This window comes from Gossypium hirsutum, chromosome A07 (genome assembly GCF_007990345.1).
Source record: "Gossypium hirsutum isolate 1008001.06 chromosome A07, Gossypium_hirsutum_v2.1, whole genome shotgun sequence".
Classification (NCBI taxonomy): Eukaryota; Viridiplantae; Streptophyta; class Magnoliopsida; order Malvales; family Malvaceae; genus Gossypium; species Gossypium hirsutum.
In genome coordinates this window covers 46,182,071-46,199,255 of record NC_053430.1, presented here as the reverse complement: position 1 = coordinate 46,199,255, position 17,185 = coordinate 46,182,071, and the positions used below count along the sequence as shown (strand labels likewise).

The 17,185-nt window shown below is 38.1% G+C and overlaps 1 non-coding gene across 1 annotated transcript; it reads left to right on the top strand.

The window, feature by feature from the left end:
* The first annotated feature begins 12,197 nt into the window (after positions 1-12,197).
* Positions 12,198-12,303, top strand: LOC121204167 (small nucleolar RNA R71). The gene has a single exon (XR_005899096.1). It is a non-coding gene; the product is annotated as a small nucleolar RNA R71 (small nucleolar RNA).
* Positions 12,304-17,185: the final 4,882 nt, after the last annotated feature.

Sequence of the window (17,185 nt, the reverse complement as noted above, 5' to 3'; positions counted from 1 at the left end):
CGGTGATAACGGCAATCCTGTCACAAAATCCATAGTAATCCTTTCCCATTTCCATTCGGGAACCATTACGGGCTGTAATAAACCCAAAGGCACTTGATGTTCAGCCTTGACCTGCTAACATATCAAGCATTTCGGCACAAATTCTGAGATATCTCATTTCATACCATTCCACTACTACATCTTAGTACTTCCCGGGTGAATAGACAGAAGACTATCATATGTCTCATGCAAAATTTTCCAAATAAGCTCATCATCTTTGGGTACACAGACCCTATCTTGAAACATCAAGAAACCATTAGAGTCAACCCAAAAATATGATTCAACGCCCGTCTCACATTGCTCTCTCTTGGCCTGCAAGTCACTATCGTTGATCTGAGCTGCGCAAACTTCTTAGAGAAATATTGGTCTGGCTCTTAACTCAACCAAAACTGAACCATCATTAGATAACGCCAAATACATGTTCATAGCTCTCAATGCAAATAAGGACTTCTTACTCAAGACATCGGCGACTACATTCGTCTTTCCCGGGTGGTAATCAATTATCAGGTCATAATCTTTAATCAATTCTAACCATCTTCATTGTTTCAGATTTAATTCCTTTTGAGTTAGCAAATACTTCAAACTCTTGTGATCTGTGAATAAACAGCAAGTTTCACCATACAAATGGTGTCTCCAAATCTTAAAGGAAAATACGGTGGTAGCTAACTCTAAGTCGTGTGTTGGATAATTTTTCTCATGTGGCTTTAGTTACCTTGAAGTATATGCTATTACTTTTCCCTCTTGCATAAGCATGCAACACATTCCATTTAAGGACGCGTCGTTATAGACCATAAATTCTTTTCCCGGTTCAGGTTGCACTAAAACTAGAGCTTCGGTCAATAATGTCTTCAATTTCTCAAAACTCTACTGACACTTCTCTAACCACCCAAACTTAACATCTTTTTACGGCAATCTCGTTAAAGGATTCGTAATCATTGAAAACACTTTTATGAAACATCAATAGTAACCAGCTAAGCCCAGAAAGCTTCTAACCTCTGTTACGTTCTTCGATGGCTTCCACTCAATAATAGTAGATATCTTATTTGGATCAACTCGGATGCCATCACCCGACACAATGTGACTGAGGAATCTAACCTCTCAGAGCCAAAACTCACTCTTGCTAAATTTAGCATACAACTGTTTATCCCGTAAGATCTGTAAAACCATTCTTAGATGTTCTGCATGCTCAATCTCGTCCTTGGAATAAATCAGGATATCATCAATAAACACAACAACAAACTTGTCTAAGTATGGCCAGAATATCCTATTCATCAAGTCCATAAATGTAGCCGGTGCATTTGTCAACCCAAAAGGCATCACAAGAAATTCATAATGGTCATACCTCGTTCTGAAAGTAGTCTTAGGTACATCTGACTCTTTTATTCCCAACTGGTAGTAATTGAATCGCAGATCTATCTTAGAAAACACAGTGGCTCCCCTCATTTGATCAAAAAAGTCATCAATCCTAGGCAACGGATACTTGTTCTTGATGGTTACCTTGTCAAGTTGTCGGTAGTCTATACATAGCCTCATCGAACCATCTTTCTTCTTTACAAATTATACTGGAGCACCTCAAGGCGAGAAGTTGAGTCTTGCAAAACCTTTATCCATCAGTTCTTGTAACTGTGCTTTTAACTCTTTCAGTTCAGTTGGCGCCATCCTATACGAAGCAATAGAGATAGGAGCTGTCCCTGACACCAGTTTAGTACCAAATTATACTTCTCTAACAGGAGGTAATCCGGGTAGCTCTTCCGAAAATACATCCGGATACTCGCATACTATCGGTACCGATTCTAACTTCAACTTAGATTCTTTGGTATTCAACATGAAAGCAAGATAGGCTTCATATCCTTTTCTCATATACCTTTGAGCCATCATCAAGGTAATCACAACTGGCGAAGTATCCAACTCACTTGAATCAATCAGGAGAATCTCACCATCTGAACATTTCAATTCGATATACTTGCTACCACAGTTTACAATTACATCATGCACAACTAATCAATCTATGCCAAGTATTACATCAAACTCATCGAATGGCAATAACATAAGGTTAGCCGGAAAATAATGACCTTGATTTGTCAAGGGACAATTCTTACAAACTTTGTCAACTAGGACTAATTTGCCTAAAGGGTTTGACACCTTAATCACAAACTCCTTAGGCTCTACAAACATATCCATGCTAGACACCAATTTCATGCAAATGTATGAATGGGTTGATCCTGGATCAATTAAGGCAATGACACGAGTATTATAGATAGAAAATATACTCATGATGACATCAAGAGCAGAGGCTTCCTCTCAAGTGCATAAGTTCTTGCCTAGACTCGAGCCTCTGAATTTACAGTAGCATCTTTAGCAACAGTTCGACTGCCACTTGCACTTCCGGGATGTCTCAGAGGTCTACATCAAAAAATAGGAGCATTCGGCTGTGAAGCTAATTCAACCTCTTTATTAGCTCGCTCCGAGGTAGTCTCTAAGAAAATGGTCAAGAGACCCACATCTAAAACATGCACCACTCTTCATTCGGCAATCTCTAAAGTGAAATTTATTGCAGCTTTTACACTTCGGCTTTTGATCATTTATGCTTCCTACACTAGTTACTATAGGGGAAGAAGACTTCGGGTTATACAGCTTGGAGCTTCTTGCTCTACCCGAATATCCTACTGATAAAGTGGAGCATTCTTGATGACTTCTCGATTTCTTTGTGGGGAAGGAGTTGCTCTGCCGCTAGACCTCTTACTCAAAACTCGAGCTTCTCTCTTAGCTTGATTTTTTTCATTATTTATCTCTTCGGCCTTCTTGGCTCGATCAGCTAATGTGGCAAATTCTAGCATCTCAAGGATCCCGATTAGCAATTTAATTTCCTCATTCAAACCTTCCTCGAAACGCTTACACATTTCTGTCTCTGATTGGACCCACTCCGTTGCATACTGACTTAACCTTACGAATTCTCTTTTGTACTCTGACACAGTCTTATTTCCTTATTTGAGTTCTAGGAACTCCTTTTTCTTCGAGTCTAAAAACCTTTGACTGATGTATTTCTTTTTAAACTCAGCTTGGAAGAACTCCCATGTAATGTCTTCCTTCGGTACCACTGAGGATACCGTCTTCCACCAATGGTATGTTGTATCTTTCAGAAGAGATACAGCACACTTCAAGCATTCCTCAGGTGTACATGACAATTCGTCCAAAACTAGCATAGTGTTCTCAAGCCAAAACTCAATTCGTTCCCCATCATCCTCAACCCTAGCCCTAAACGCTTCAACCCCGTATTTCCCAAGTTTGTCCACTAGGGCTTTACCAATTCTCACGAGTGCCATACCTTGTGGCACTTCTCCCTCAGCCCAATCAGGGGGCGGAAGAGGTCGTGGTATATTGGGGTGGTTTCTCAAGTAATCCCCAAACCATTCATCCATCATCTTGAATAAGGCAGCTCGTGCCTCTTCCCGGCCTTCAGACATAGGCCGTCTACTACTACTAGTAGTAGCTCGCTGAACGAAAGCTGGAGCATGGCTCACGGCTCCCTCGGACTCATCTTAAGCTTGATTGGAAGACATTTACTATATTCAAATACAATTAAAAATGGTTAGGAGATGTCACACAATCATAACTTGTATAATGGCATGTATAGCTATAATCAATACGTGCTATGTTAGTCTAAAACTGACTAAACCGTAGCTCTAATACTAGTAAATGTAACACCCCTTACCCATACCCAAGATCGAGACAAAGTACAAGGCGTTACCGGATATCTACTTAGACATTTCAAAGAATACGGGTTATAAAATTTCATTCTAATATAAAACCAATCAAACAACATCATAGTGTCCCTATTATGGACCAACAAGGTCCAAAACATACAATAAAATCGATCCAGGACTAAACTGAGAACTATTAAAAATTTTAGAAAAATGCCTAAGGTTATGCCTCACACGCCCGTGTAGAGGCAAAGCACACGCCCGTGTGCTTAGGGACACGCCCGTGTCCCTCACCCGTGTTGAATTATTTGAATTTATTTTTTTCATTTTGAACCTGCAGGGGTTTTCACACGGCCAAGCACACGCTCATGTCCTTGGCCCATGTCCCTCACAAGGCCTAGACACACTCGTATCATCACCCATGTCCAAAAACCCAGACATTTTGTTTATGACGTCATCATTCATTTTGAGGTACAAGGCCAAGGCACACGCCCATGTGCTTAGGCCGTGTCCACCACACGGTTGAGACACACGGCCGTGTCTCTACCCATGTGTTTACTACCATTCAATCTAACCTAAAATTTTAGGTGCAGGAGATACACAGCCAGGCAACACGCCTATGGGGCTGACCGTGTGTCACACACAAACTACACACATACCCGTGTATCTACCCGTGTGGACCTTTTTAGGTCTATTTTCCAAGCCTTTGGTCACCCTCCATCACCCATACACATTTAAAGACTTCAATGGTATTTAATATGACCTAATTATACTATTAAACAACCTTGGCATAACTCATTGTATGTTAACCTCATCTCATCGATTTAGCACATGCTAGATTATCTTTTTCAAATTAGGGATTAACATAACACATTTTACATTTTACACTTAGGAAATATTATAACTATATACCATTATATGCTATGTCCACCCTCAAATTATTAAGTCCCATTTTGATCATCCATCCATGATAACCCTTATCATCATATCATATGAAACATTTAAACATAAATATGCATCATTAGTAGGTTAACAACATACATTAATATGAGCCATATCTCATGGCTATATACAAAAGAATAAGTATACCATTTAAGCCTTTACATTGGCTAGCTAAATGATACATATAACAAAATAACCAAAAACCCTATACATGCCATTAAACAAAATAAAAGTAAATATATACCAAAGCGGGACAAGTCGATAGTGTGTTGATTCTCCAACCGTCTTCCAATCTTCACGAGTCCATGAGCTCTGTAAGACAGGGAAAAGAAAGGGGGTAAGAATTAACATGTTTAGTAAGTCCGGATAACTGGAAAGAAAACTTACTAGTTGATTAACATACTACCATATTAGGCAATGATTCCAACAAGTATGAAATAGTTTCTCTATTACATGCACTCAACCATCAACTTAGTCTCATAACAATACATAATGTCATTAGTCTTAGATGAGCTCATTGATCGCAATTTTGTGTGACATGTTTTAAATATTTATAATGAATCATTCTTGAAACTAACTATTATCACCATGAAGGCAAGTGTACCTATTGAACAGTAGTATAGTTTTAGCAAGACCTGATTATCGAACCCAAAGAAACTAAAAGTACTAGTAATGACTGTCTTTTTATTATCTAGCCTAAGAATAATGGGGTTTGTTTTAACTAACTAATTAACTAAACTAAGAATTCAAAGAAAATAGAATTGGGGAACTACTTGTGGAAAATGACTGAATTAAGACAATACCTAAGGAAAAATCCACCTAGACTTTACTTGTTATTCTGGCTCCGAATCAAACGATTTATTCATTTAACTTGTTCCATAGAGATCCCTAAGTTATGTTATTACCCCTATTCAAGACTAATAATGTCTAATCCCCAGATTGAATAATTGAGACTTTTCTCTAATTAACACCCTAGGGTTGCATTAACTTGATCTATGTATCCTTATTAGGTTTCACCCTAATCCGGTAAAATCTTGTCACCCTATCTCTAGGAGGGCAATCAACTCCGCTTAATTATGAAAAATGTACTCTTAGACAGGGTTTATTCCTCCTCTGAATAAGAGCTTATCTTGAATCAGTATCATGGGATATCAAAATAAGAATTAAGAACACATAATTAAGAATAAGTTAAATATTTATCATAGAATTCAGAAAATAATAACAAGATTCGTCTTAGGCTTCATTCCCCTTAGCTATTTAAGAGATTTAGTTCATAACTAAAAAGGAAAACATCTCAAAAGAATAACGAATACAAAACATAAGGAAAACCCAAAACTCCTGAAGGGAAATTGAGGGGAGATCTTCAGTCTTGATGATGAATCCGGCTTCTGAGATGGAACAATCAGCTTTCTTCGAGAAATTCCTTGCTCCCTCTCCGTGCCTCCCCTTTTTTCCTCATCTAGGGTGTATTTATAGGCTTTGGAATGCCTAAGAACCCTCGAAATTAGCTTTTTCTGAATTGGACTCAAACTTGGGCTCGATAGGAACACGCCCGTGTACGATTACTTCAAGCCGTGCTCGAGCCTGTTAAATAGGCACGGGCGTTTGGTCTACCCCTGTGAGTCGTGCTTCGATTCTTCCAAATTGACACAGTCCTATGGCCTGCCCGTCTGAGGAGGTCCAAGCCCTTTTGAATTCATACTTTGGCCCATTTTCTCTGTTTTTTGGCCTATTTCTCGTTCCTTTCGCTCTCCTATGCTCTCCTAAGTATAAAACATGAAATAAAGGCATTAGGATCCTTGAATTCACCAATTCTAAGGGAAAATCATCCATAAAATGCATTAAGCATGGGGTAAAATATGTATAAATTACGATTTATCAAATACCCCCACACTTAAGCATTTTCTTGTCCTCAAGCAAAATTCTCAACTCATAATCAAAATAAATTCTTCTCAACTTATAATTTCTATCGATAATATCTCAAAATAATCCATAGGTAATCATGCATTAAGAATTCAACTAAAAGAACATCAAAGTTTCAAACATTCCAAGTTGAGCATTTTATTCTGAAAACATAGGTGTCTCCCCTCGTCTAAGTAATTATCTTCGATTCGAAATGTCACAGAGTTTCACATCCTCACTAAAGATTCACTCAAATCACTCGAGGTGTTTAAGGACAATAAATGAAGCACTCAATAGTCAATAATGAAAAGTCATTACCATAGGCTTGCATGAAAATCAAATCTCCACCACTATAAATTGAGATGATACATCAATCAAAAGGTCTTTAGAGGGTTGTAATGAGGCTTGGCTAATGGGTGTGGTTATAGGCTGAAAGAAAAGTTAGAATCGAGATTGAATTGAAAAATCACTTAACTAGAAAAAGATTTAATCATCAATTGCGTACGACAGAGCTTCTTCTCAGAAAATGGAATTTAAATACTTAAGCTCAAAAACAAAAGATTACTACTAATGTATATACACAATTTTTTTTTTAAGAACAAGTTAAATAACATAAACCAACTATTAAGAACAAGACATAGCTGAGCAACTATTTCAATTCAAATCTGGACAAAAATAGGGATCAAATTAATTTAGGGGATTTCAACAATAATGGGTTAAAGGTTAATATTAAGGGTAATACAAGAAATGGCTTGTTAGGCTCAAGGGGGTTAACTAAGGGATAATCGTGGAGGTAGGCTTTTCATGGCATAAGTGAGTTAATCCTAAATGCCTTAATCATTTTGACATAGCAAATCAAATGGTGTGGTCTTGGCATGCATAATCAAGCAAGTTCTAGAATAACAGTTCAATACTGGCGCACTCAAAGCAATAATAAAAGTTAGCATGAAAGAATTAATACATGCTCAAAAGGCTCAAAAATCTCACAAAAATTATGGCTTTTTGATGTTTAAAACTTGTGAATTCCAACTCAAAGTAATACCTAAACTTTGGGGAAAACAACCTAAAATTTTAAATTCTTAAAAATCAACTTATCATGCTTGATTCTCTAATGTCTTAAAGTTTAAACAATCAATGCATAAATGCCTATGTTTTAATTCAAGATATATCAATCAAAATCATAAATCAATCAAATTTATCCTAAATACGATATGAGAGCTTTTCAAGAGAACAAGGCAGTCATTCAGGGATTTTTCTGATAATGACATGGATACCCCCCACACTTATGATGTACATTGTTCTCAATGTACAAAGATAGATATATAGAAAAGAATGTCAAAATATGATAGGGAGAGAAGTGAAACTTCCTGAGTGAAGAATGAATTTCCTTGAACTAAAGTGTTAGAGAATAATCAGAGAGAGGGTGGAGGAGGATATTCCAGCGGTGGTAGAGGTTCATTATTCCATAAGTCCTGCGCCAAAAGAATATTATATCTAAAATTGGTTATGGTCGTGGTCGAGCAAGACATGGCAGTCGTGGAGAACCTTTCCCAGTGGAGTTTCGAGTCCCTGAGTAATAATGAGCTTTGGAGCTTTTTGTAACTATGATAGCATTAAAAACTCTTTTAGAAAGTATATAAGGAAGAATGATTACTCGGTAGGAAATAGCCAGAATTCAAAATTTTTAAATAAAAATTATAAATCCTAATAAAAATAAGATGAAAGAAAAATAAAAAGTAGTCTTAAAATAAAATAAAAGTAAAAACATAAAATAATAAATAAAAGTTTCTAAACATCTTCATCGCTGGATGGTTCACGAGGTGGGACTAGCAATGAGATGTGAAGGTGCTAACAAATCTACTGTAGAGTAGCATCAATGTTGTCAAATCATTCAAAACACTACTGCTAGAATCGACTGAGGCACTCAGAAATGTTAGCATATGAAGCCACCGCATGAACTGGACTAGAGGGTGGTGGTGGCTGAGACGGTGGGTCCTCGTGCTGTGGAGGGACATCATCAGGAATGTCCTCGGAGGCCTCCTCCTCGATAGATTAGGTGAGACGATATTGAGGAGGGTAGGTTCCTCGGCACTTTTCGATCATCCTCATGCTAAGCATGCTCAAGATGCCTTGTGGAGACATCTGGCCAATGAGGGTCAAGGATAATTCTTGGGCCGCAGTGCTGACGAGCCCGAAGTGTCGAGCCAACCGAGTAACATAGGGGCCAATGGAGATGACCCCCTTCTTATGCCACTCCGTCTGGTGTTGAATGGCGAGGGCAATGAAATAGGCAAGGTCGATGACGTGCCCGTGCGACATACACTATAGAAAGTAGGCGTCGTGAGTGTTGACGACGCTAGTGCTCTCTCGCCTTCCTGTAATCGTGTGAGCTAAAATGGCGTGTAGATACCTCGAAAATGGAGGGAGAGCCGATGTCTTGGAGCGGCTAGGATTGTAGGTGGCCCCACCTGATACTAGTGCATCCCAGCACCATGAAGGAGAACGATGGATGTGGCGGTTGAGAGTATCTAAGTCATTCTCCTCTTTGAATTCCACCGTGTATAAACCCAGTGCAGTACCGAATTCTGGGACACTTAGCTGGCAGACTAATCTACCTAGGCGAAAGTGGACCGTGCTGGAATCATTGTAGTTCATCATCACGGTCTGAAGATAAAATAAGGAGCATAATTCCATCGTGAGCTCGAGATATGTAGGCTCGATGATCCCAAAGAAAAGCTCCTAAGGGTCAGTGGTTAGGAGGGCCCGAATCGCATCAGCCAACTGAACTTATTCTACTACAGCCCAGTTGATACAGCGGCCCGTAATTACAGGTTGGGTCCAGAGTATTTGGAAATGTTCTTCTTGGGGCCCGATGGGGAACCTCAGGAAAGGGTGACGAACTTCCGCAGCAGGACCCGAGGAAGATGACGCTTCCTTCCTTTTCTTTGAAGCAGGGACAGCGACCTTTTTACCATCTGAAGACAACATTGTATACGCTAGAAAGGGGAGAATGAGCGTCAAAAATAAAGTTAGAGGCGGCACAAAGGCGTGGCGAGGAGGGCGTGTGGACTTGCAGCAGTTAGGGTTAGGGTTTTTGGGTGAAGAAGACAATGAATAGTGCAGCCTATTTATAGATTTTGGTGCACACGGCCAGGTAACACGCCATGTTCCCCAATTTCAGCCCGTGTGAATCACGAATTTTGAATTTGGCACGTCTGACTTTTAGTACACGCCTGTGTTCCATGGGCGTGTGGGTACGCACAGCCGTGTCGTACGACCGTGCCTAGCTTCGTTCACTTCTCCCACGCCCGTGTATGGAGGCCCATGCCTGTGTTAGTTTAACAGGTTCGACCATGGTTGCTTGGCACGGGCATGTCGAACGCTCGTGTTGATTTGACAGGTTCGCCCACAGCATGTTGCACGGCCATGGCGTTTTATCGTAGCCTGTGTTGGGGAAATATTTTCCCTATTTTCACATGACCCTAAGCACGCCCGTGTGCTTAGCCGTGTCTGTGTGGAGAAACCTGTATTCAAGATCTCTGTTAGTAAGGTAGGTGTTAAATACTAAAATTTAAAGAAATTAATATTGTTAGTGCTTGGGTTACCTCCCGAGAAGCGCTTATTTATAGTCTAAGCTCGATTACCTCTCCATTGAATGGTCATGGTAGTTCGAGGAGTTTATACTCCTCATTCCTGCTATCATTCTCATCAAAATAAGGTTTCAAACGGGTGTTGTTCACCTTAAAAGTGCCGAACTTGGGATGACTTACCTCAACTGTACCAAATAGGAAAATGCTAAGTACCGTAAGAGGGATTTCTTCATTCGGTTTGGTAGTGACAATGTAAGGATCTGCAACATCTCTAATAATACTTTATCTCCAACCTTAAGTTGATTTGGGAAGGTACTGAGCTCGTTCTGGCGTAGTTTTGGTTTATCGTGTCTTCTCGGTTTATGCATCCGCTATTCATCTAACTCATCGATTTGTAGCCTTCGATCTTCATGAATAGGTCTTCTTCTACTACTTGAGAATAACTCATGTGCTTCCTTCAAACTCATTTCCTGCAAAGTAGGTTGTACCATATTGTCAGTTTTAGTAGAATGGTTTAGACGATCACCTTCAATTTCTGATGTGTTGCTAGAATTGCGAACTTGAAGGGTGATTGTTTCGTCTCCCACACGGAGTGTGAGTTCACCTGTGCCAACATCAATAATCATTTTAGCAGTTGCTAAAAAGGGCCTTTCTAAAATCAAAGGAGTGTTGTTATCCTTCTCTATGTCTAGAACAATGAAGTCAACGGGAAATATAAATTTATCGATTTTAACTAGCACATCTTCAATAATACCCCTAGAGAATCTTATAGTTTTATCTGCTAATTGAATTCCTAAGACTAATTTTTTGAACATTTTGTAGGGCATGACGTTAATACTAGCCCTTAAATCATCTAATGCATTATTAACATCTAAACTACCAATTAAGCAAGGAATCGTAAAACTCCCTAGATCTTTTAGTTTGTTGGGTAGTTTATTTTGAAGAATAGCTGAGCAAATTGCATTTAGCTCCACATGCGACACCTCATCCAACTTCCGTTTATTTGCTAAAAGCTCCTTTAAAAATTTTATTGTGTTTGGCATCTGCGATAGAGCTTCAATAAACGGTAAGTTAATATGTAATTTTTTAAGAGTTTAAGGAATGTACCAAATTGTGCATCTGAGCGGTCTTTCCGTGTTGCGTTGGGGTATGGCACACGAGGTTTATATTCGACATTCACTGATTTGTTTTTATTATGACCTACCTCACCTTGACCTCTGCCTACCACAGTTTCTTGCCTCGGTTCTGGCTCAGGCTCAACGACTCCTTCTTCATCTTGAATATTAATTGTGTTGAGTTGTTCCCTTGGGTTGGGTTCAGTATTACTTGGCAAGCTACCTTGTGGCCATTCGGAGATTAGTTTGGACAGCTAGCCTATCTAAGTTTCGAGCCCTTGGATCGATGCTTGTTGATTTTTAAATGCTGTCTCGATGTTCTGGAAATGGGTTTCTGACACCGAGATAAATTTAGATAGTATTTATTTAAGGTTCAGCTTCTTCTCTTGTTGGTAAGGTGGTTGTTGAAAGCCTAGAGGATGTTGTGGTCTTTGATTGCCCTGACCACCCCACGAGAAATTGGGATGGTTCCTCCAACCTGCATTATAAGTATTACTATATGGGTTATTTTGGGATCTAGAGTTATTGTTACCCATATATTAGACTTGTTCCTCCTTGATGCTAGGGTTGAAAGGTTGATACTCTGTGCATGCTCCTCCTCCATTCGTCTCGCACCTTATTACTGGATGTACCTGAGTAGAACCAAGTAAACCATCAATCTTTTTATTTAGAAGTTCTACCTGGTTTGACAACATAGTAACCTAATCGACGTTATAATGCCTGCTGTTTTAGTTGGCTTAGTCCTCATGACTTGCCACTGATAGTTATTTAGTGACATGTCTTCAATAAATTCATAAGCATTTTCAGGTGTTTTATTATTGATGGTTCCACCAGTAGCTGCGTCAACCATTTGTCGAGTCGAAGGATTCAGGTCATTATGGAATGTCTGAACCTGTAGCCAAAGCGGTAACCCATGGTGAGGGCACCTTCTCAGTAAGTCCTTATATCTCTCCCATGCATCGTAAAGAGTTTCTAAGTCCATCTGTACAAATGAAGAGATATCATTATGTAATTTGGCTGTTTTAGCCGGCGAAAAATATTTTAATAGAAATTTTTCGGTCATTTGCTCCCAAGTAATGGTTGACCCTCCTGGTAACGAGTTCAACCACTGTTTAGCTTTGTTCTTCAACGAAAAGGGAAACAACCGAAGACGTATGGCATCATCAAAAACTTCATTGATTTTAAATGTATCGCATAGTTCCAAAAATTTTGCCAAGTGAGCGTTGGGATCTTCGTCCTGCAATCCATCAAACTGAACAAATTGTTGTATCATTTGAATTGTGTTAGGTTTTAGTTCAAAATTATTCGCAGCAATAGCAGGCCTAACTATACTTAACTCAGTTCCTGATAAAGTAGGTTTAGCATAATCATACATAGTACGAGGAGCAGGATTCTGATTTGCTAGTTCAACGTGTATCGCATGAGGTAGCTGATTGTCTTGGTTTTCAGCCATCTCTTCAGTTGGGGTTTGAGTATCGTCCTCTTGCTCATTCTCTGTGTATCTTAAGCTTCGCCTTATTTCTCTTTGGTTTCTGCGAACTGTTCGATCGATTTCTTCGTCAAAGAGTAGTGGTCCTGATGAGTTTCTTCTAGTCATAAACTATAAAAACCTGCCAAGAGAAAGAAAAATTAAATTACTAAATAATAAAAAATTAAATTAAATTGCAAGAAAAATAAATGGCCAGAGTAATAAAAATTGAGCGCTCCTAATATCTTAGTTCCCCAGCAATGGCGCCAAAAACTTGATCGCGATTTTGTGTGACAGGTTTTAAATATTTATAATGAATCGTTCTTGAAACTAACTATTATCACGATGAAGGCAAGTGAACCTATCGAACAGTAGTATAGTTTTAGCAAGACCGGATTGTCAAACCCAAAGGAACTAAAAGTACTAGTAATGACTGTCTTTTTATTATCTAGCCTAAGAATAATAGGGTTTGTTTTAACTAACTAATTAACTAAACTAAGAATTCACAGAAAATAGAATTGGGGAATTACTTTTGGAAAACGATTGAATTAAGACAATACCTAAGGAAAAATCCACCTAGACTTTACTTGTTCTTCTGGTTTCGAATCGGACGATTTATTTATTTAACTTGTTACGTAGAGATCCCTAAATTATGTTATTATCCCTATTTAAGACTAATAACGTCTAATCCCTAGATTGAATAATTGAGACTTTTCTCTAATTAACACCCTAAGGTTGCATTAACTCGATCTATTGATCCCCTTATTAGGTTTCACCCTAATCCGGCAAAATCTTGTCACCCTATCTCTAGGCGCGCAATCAACTCCTCTTAATTATGAAAAATGTATACTTAGACAGGGTCTATTCCTCATTTGAATAAGAGCTTATCTTGAATCAGTATCCTGGGATATCAAAACAAGAATTAAGAACACATAATTAAGAAAAAGTTAAATATTTATCATACAATTCAGAAAATAATAACAAGATTTGTCTTAGGTTTCATTCCCCGTAGGTATTTAGGGGATTTAGTTCATAACTAAAAAGGAAAACATCTCAGAAGAATAACGAATACAAAACATAAAGAAAACCCAAAACTCCTGAAGGGAAATTGAGGGGAGATCTTCAGTCTTGATGATGAATCCGGCTTCTAAGATGGAACAATCGACTTTCTTCGAGTAATTCCTTCCTCCCTCTCCATGCCTCCCCTTTTCTTCCTCCTCTAGGGTGTATTTATAGGCTTTGGAATGCCTAAAAACCCTCAAAATTAGCCTTTCTCGAATTGGACTCAACTTGGCCTCGACAAGGAAACGCCTGTGTAACACGCCCATTCTACAATTACTTCAGGCCGTGCTCGAGGCTGCTCAATAGGCACAACCGTGTGGTCCACCCGTGTGAGTCGTACTTTGATTCTGCCAAATTGACACGACCGTGTGGCCTACCCGTGTGAGGAGGTCCAGGCCGTGTTGAATTAGTACTTTGGCCCATTTTCTCTATTTTTGGCCCGTTTCTCATTCCTTTCGCTCTCCTATGCTCTCTCAAGTATAAAACATGAAATAAAGGCATTAGGAGCATCAAATTCACCAATTCTAAGGGAAAAACATCCATAAAATGCGTTAAGCATGGGGTAAAAATATGTATAAATTACAATTTATCACTCATCAATTCAATATTTCCATTCTTTATTTCTCATGATAATCACATTGAATTTCTCAGAAATCTCGATGGATAGCCCAATTACCGTCAAGTCATACAAGTGATCATCTCATGTACGTACTCCCGTGAACCTTACATCTTACGGCGGAAATACCAGTCCAGGCTAAATTCCCCCATAATAATAACTCATAGAGCAATGTCGGGATTACCAGTCCAGGCTAAATCCATTTTTACAACAATTGCTCTCATATGCTCGGATCTGAATTGTCAGTCCAAGCTAAATTTCAATCCTCGATCGGATTACCGTCCGGGCTAAATCCATATTGCACCCATATTCTTTGGGAGGCTCGATCACTCAAGGACCACCCGTCCGGGCTAGATCTTTCTATTTTGAGATCATCAGATTATCCGTCCAGGCTAAATCCTTTTCTGCAACACATGCAGGATCTCATGTCGTGTAAGCCATAATTTATCCATCGAATTTCCCTTTTCTATTTCACCCCGGGGACATTTATCATCTTTTCATTTACACTAGCACATTTCATGGATTATCATGCAATGATTATCTAAATTTTCATACATCCAAGAACATGCATCATTTAAGTACATTAAAAGTTTACTTCGGGTTATACGAACTTACTTGGTAGTCGTTTCAGATCTGTGTCTCGGTTATTCCGAAACCTTTTGTTTTCTACGGTCAACCTCCGGAATTGGTTTCTCGGGGTCTATATTAGTAAATTTAAATTATTAATACCTACCATTGTTTATTTTCGGCTTAAGACTCACCCCCGAGCAAAATGACCAATTTGTTCCTAACCTTTCACACTTTTACAATTTAGTCCTAAGGCTCGTATAATGAAATGCATGAAATTTCTAAGTTACCCAAGACTAGCCGAATATTTTTCTTGCCTATAGCAACCCACATTTTCTTTCATTCCATATTTTTCTACCCATTTTCACAACTTTTACAATATGATCCCTTAAGCCATTTCCATGAAAAACTACTTAGTAAAAGTTGTTTACTATCCTTTAAACTCTTATATTCCTCCACAAATCATCAAAACACAAACATCTCATGCATGGCAATTTTTTAACATAAACCCTCGCTTGAAATATGGGTAAAAATAAAGAGAACATGTTACGAGAATCTCAAAAATACGAAGAATGTTAAAAACGGGGCTAGGGAGCACTTATTATTGAGCTTGAAAATGTTGAAAACCCTAGCTATGGAGACCCTTTAATTTTCGACAGCCATGGAGAAGAAATGGTTGAATTTTGCTTTCTTTTCCCTTTTTATTAATTTTATTACCAAATGACAAAAATGTCCTTCCTTACTAACCTTTCCAAATTTTCCATGCATGCCTATTTTTGTCCAAAAACTTAGAAATTGGGCAAATTACTCTTTAAGGACCTCTAATTAATATTCCAAATCAATTTCATACAAATTTCTTCTAGAATCCAAGTTTTGAAATTTATTCAATTTGGTCTTTAATTTCCAATTGGACACCTTACACATAGAATTTCTTCATGAAACTTTAACACATGCTTATTTTCATATCTTAGACCTCATAATGATCATGAAATAATTATTTTAACGTTGGATTTGTGGTCCTGAAACCCAATATTCGGACTAGGCCCTATTTCAAGATGTTATAGAAATTGCATGAATTTGTGATTTTATGTGATTAGAACTGAATTGCAAAAATGTGAAATAATAGAGGAAAAAGTGTAATTTTCAAAAATTGTGTATTTTGGGCCGAATTGTCAAGAATGTATAATAAATGGATTGAATTTGATTATTTAGATCAAGTTAAGCCTCGTGCGAGCCTAGATTGAAGGAAAAGCAAAGATTCAAACTAGCCGATCCATTTCATCATTCTGACGAACGAGGTAAGGTTGTATGTAATAAGGATTGATATAATGATGTTTTAAATGGTTTAATATTGTCTAAAATGTGAATATGAGATTATAGACATGTTTGATGCTGATTCGATTTTGCATTGGCACTAGGTGTGCTAAATTTATATAGCTTCAATTATATATATTATACATTGGCACTAAGTGTGCGAGACTGAGATAGCTTCGGCTAAATATATTGGCACTAAGTGTACGAGACCAAATAGCTTGGACTAAATACATTGGCACTAAGTGTGCGAGATTAGATAACTTCGGCTATATACATATATTGGCACATAGTGTGCGTGATTGAGATAGCTCCGGCTATATATACATATTGGCACTTATGGTGCGAGATTGATAAAACTTCAGCTATTTATTTGGCACTAAGTGTGCGAGTTTTTGGGTATCCAAAAATATTACAAATGGATAACAGATATGCCAAAGATGTGGTAAAGTAAGAGTTATATATGGGAAGGTACAGGTATGTACATGGGTTATATGAGCATTGAATCAAAGAAACTTTTGAAATTCATATTTAAGTTTGGGAATGAAATGTGAAAGGTTTATGAACTCATTATATTTATTAATATTAAATTGAGATGATGTGTTTTCATCGATGTGTAGACGAGTTAATGAGTAAGCGATGATGTGAATCAGTTCAGGTACTCGTACAGAAATCGACAAGTAAATGACATGTTTGAAATTCATATGATGAGTAGGTGGAAATTTTGAGGTTTCCTATGTTTATTTGGTTGTATAAATGTGATAGCTATTGAATTGAATGTAATATATGTTTAGTTGCTTATGCATATGAAATGGTAAATGAATTAAGAACATGTACTCAGATCATATGAGCATGGAATTTAATAGATTAGT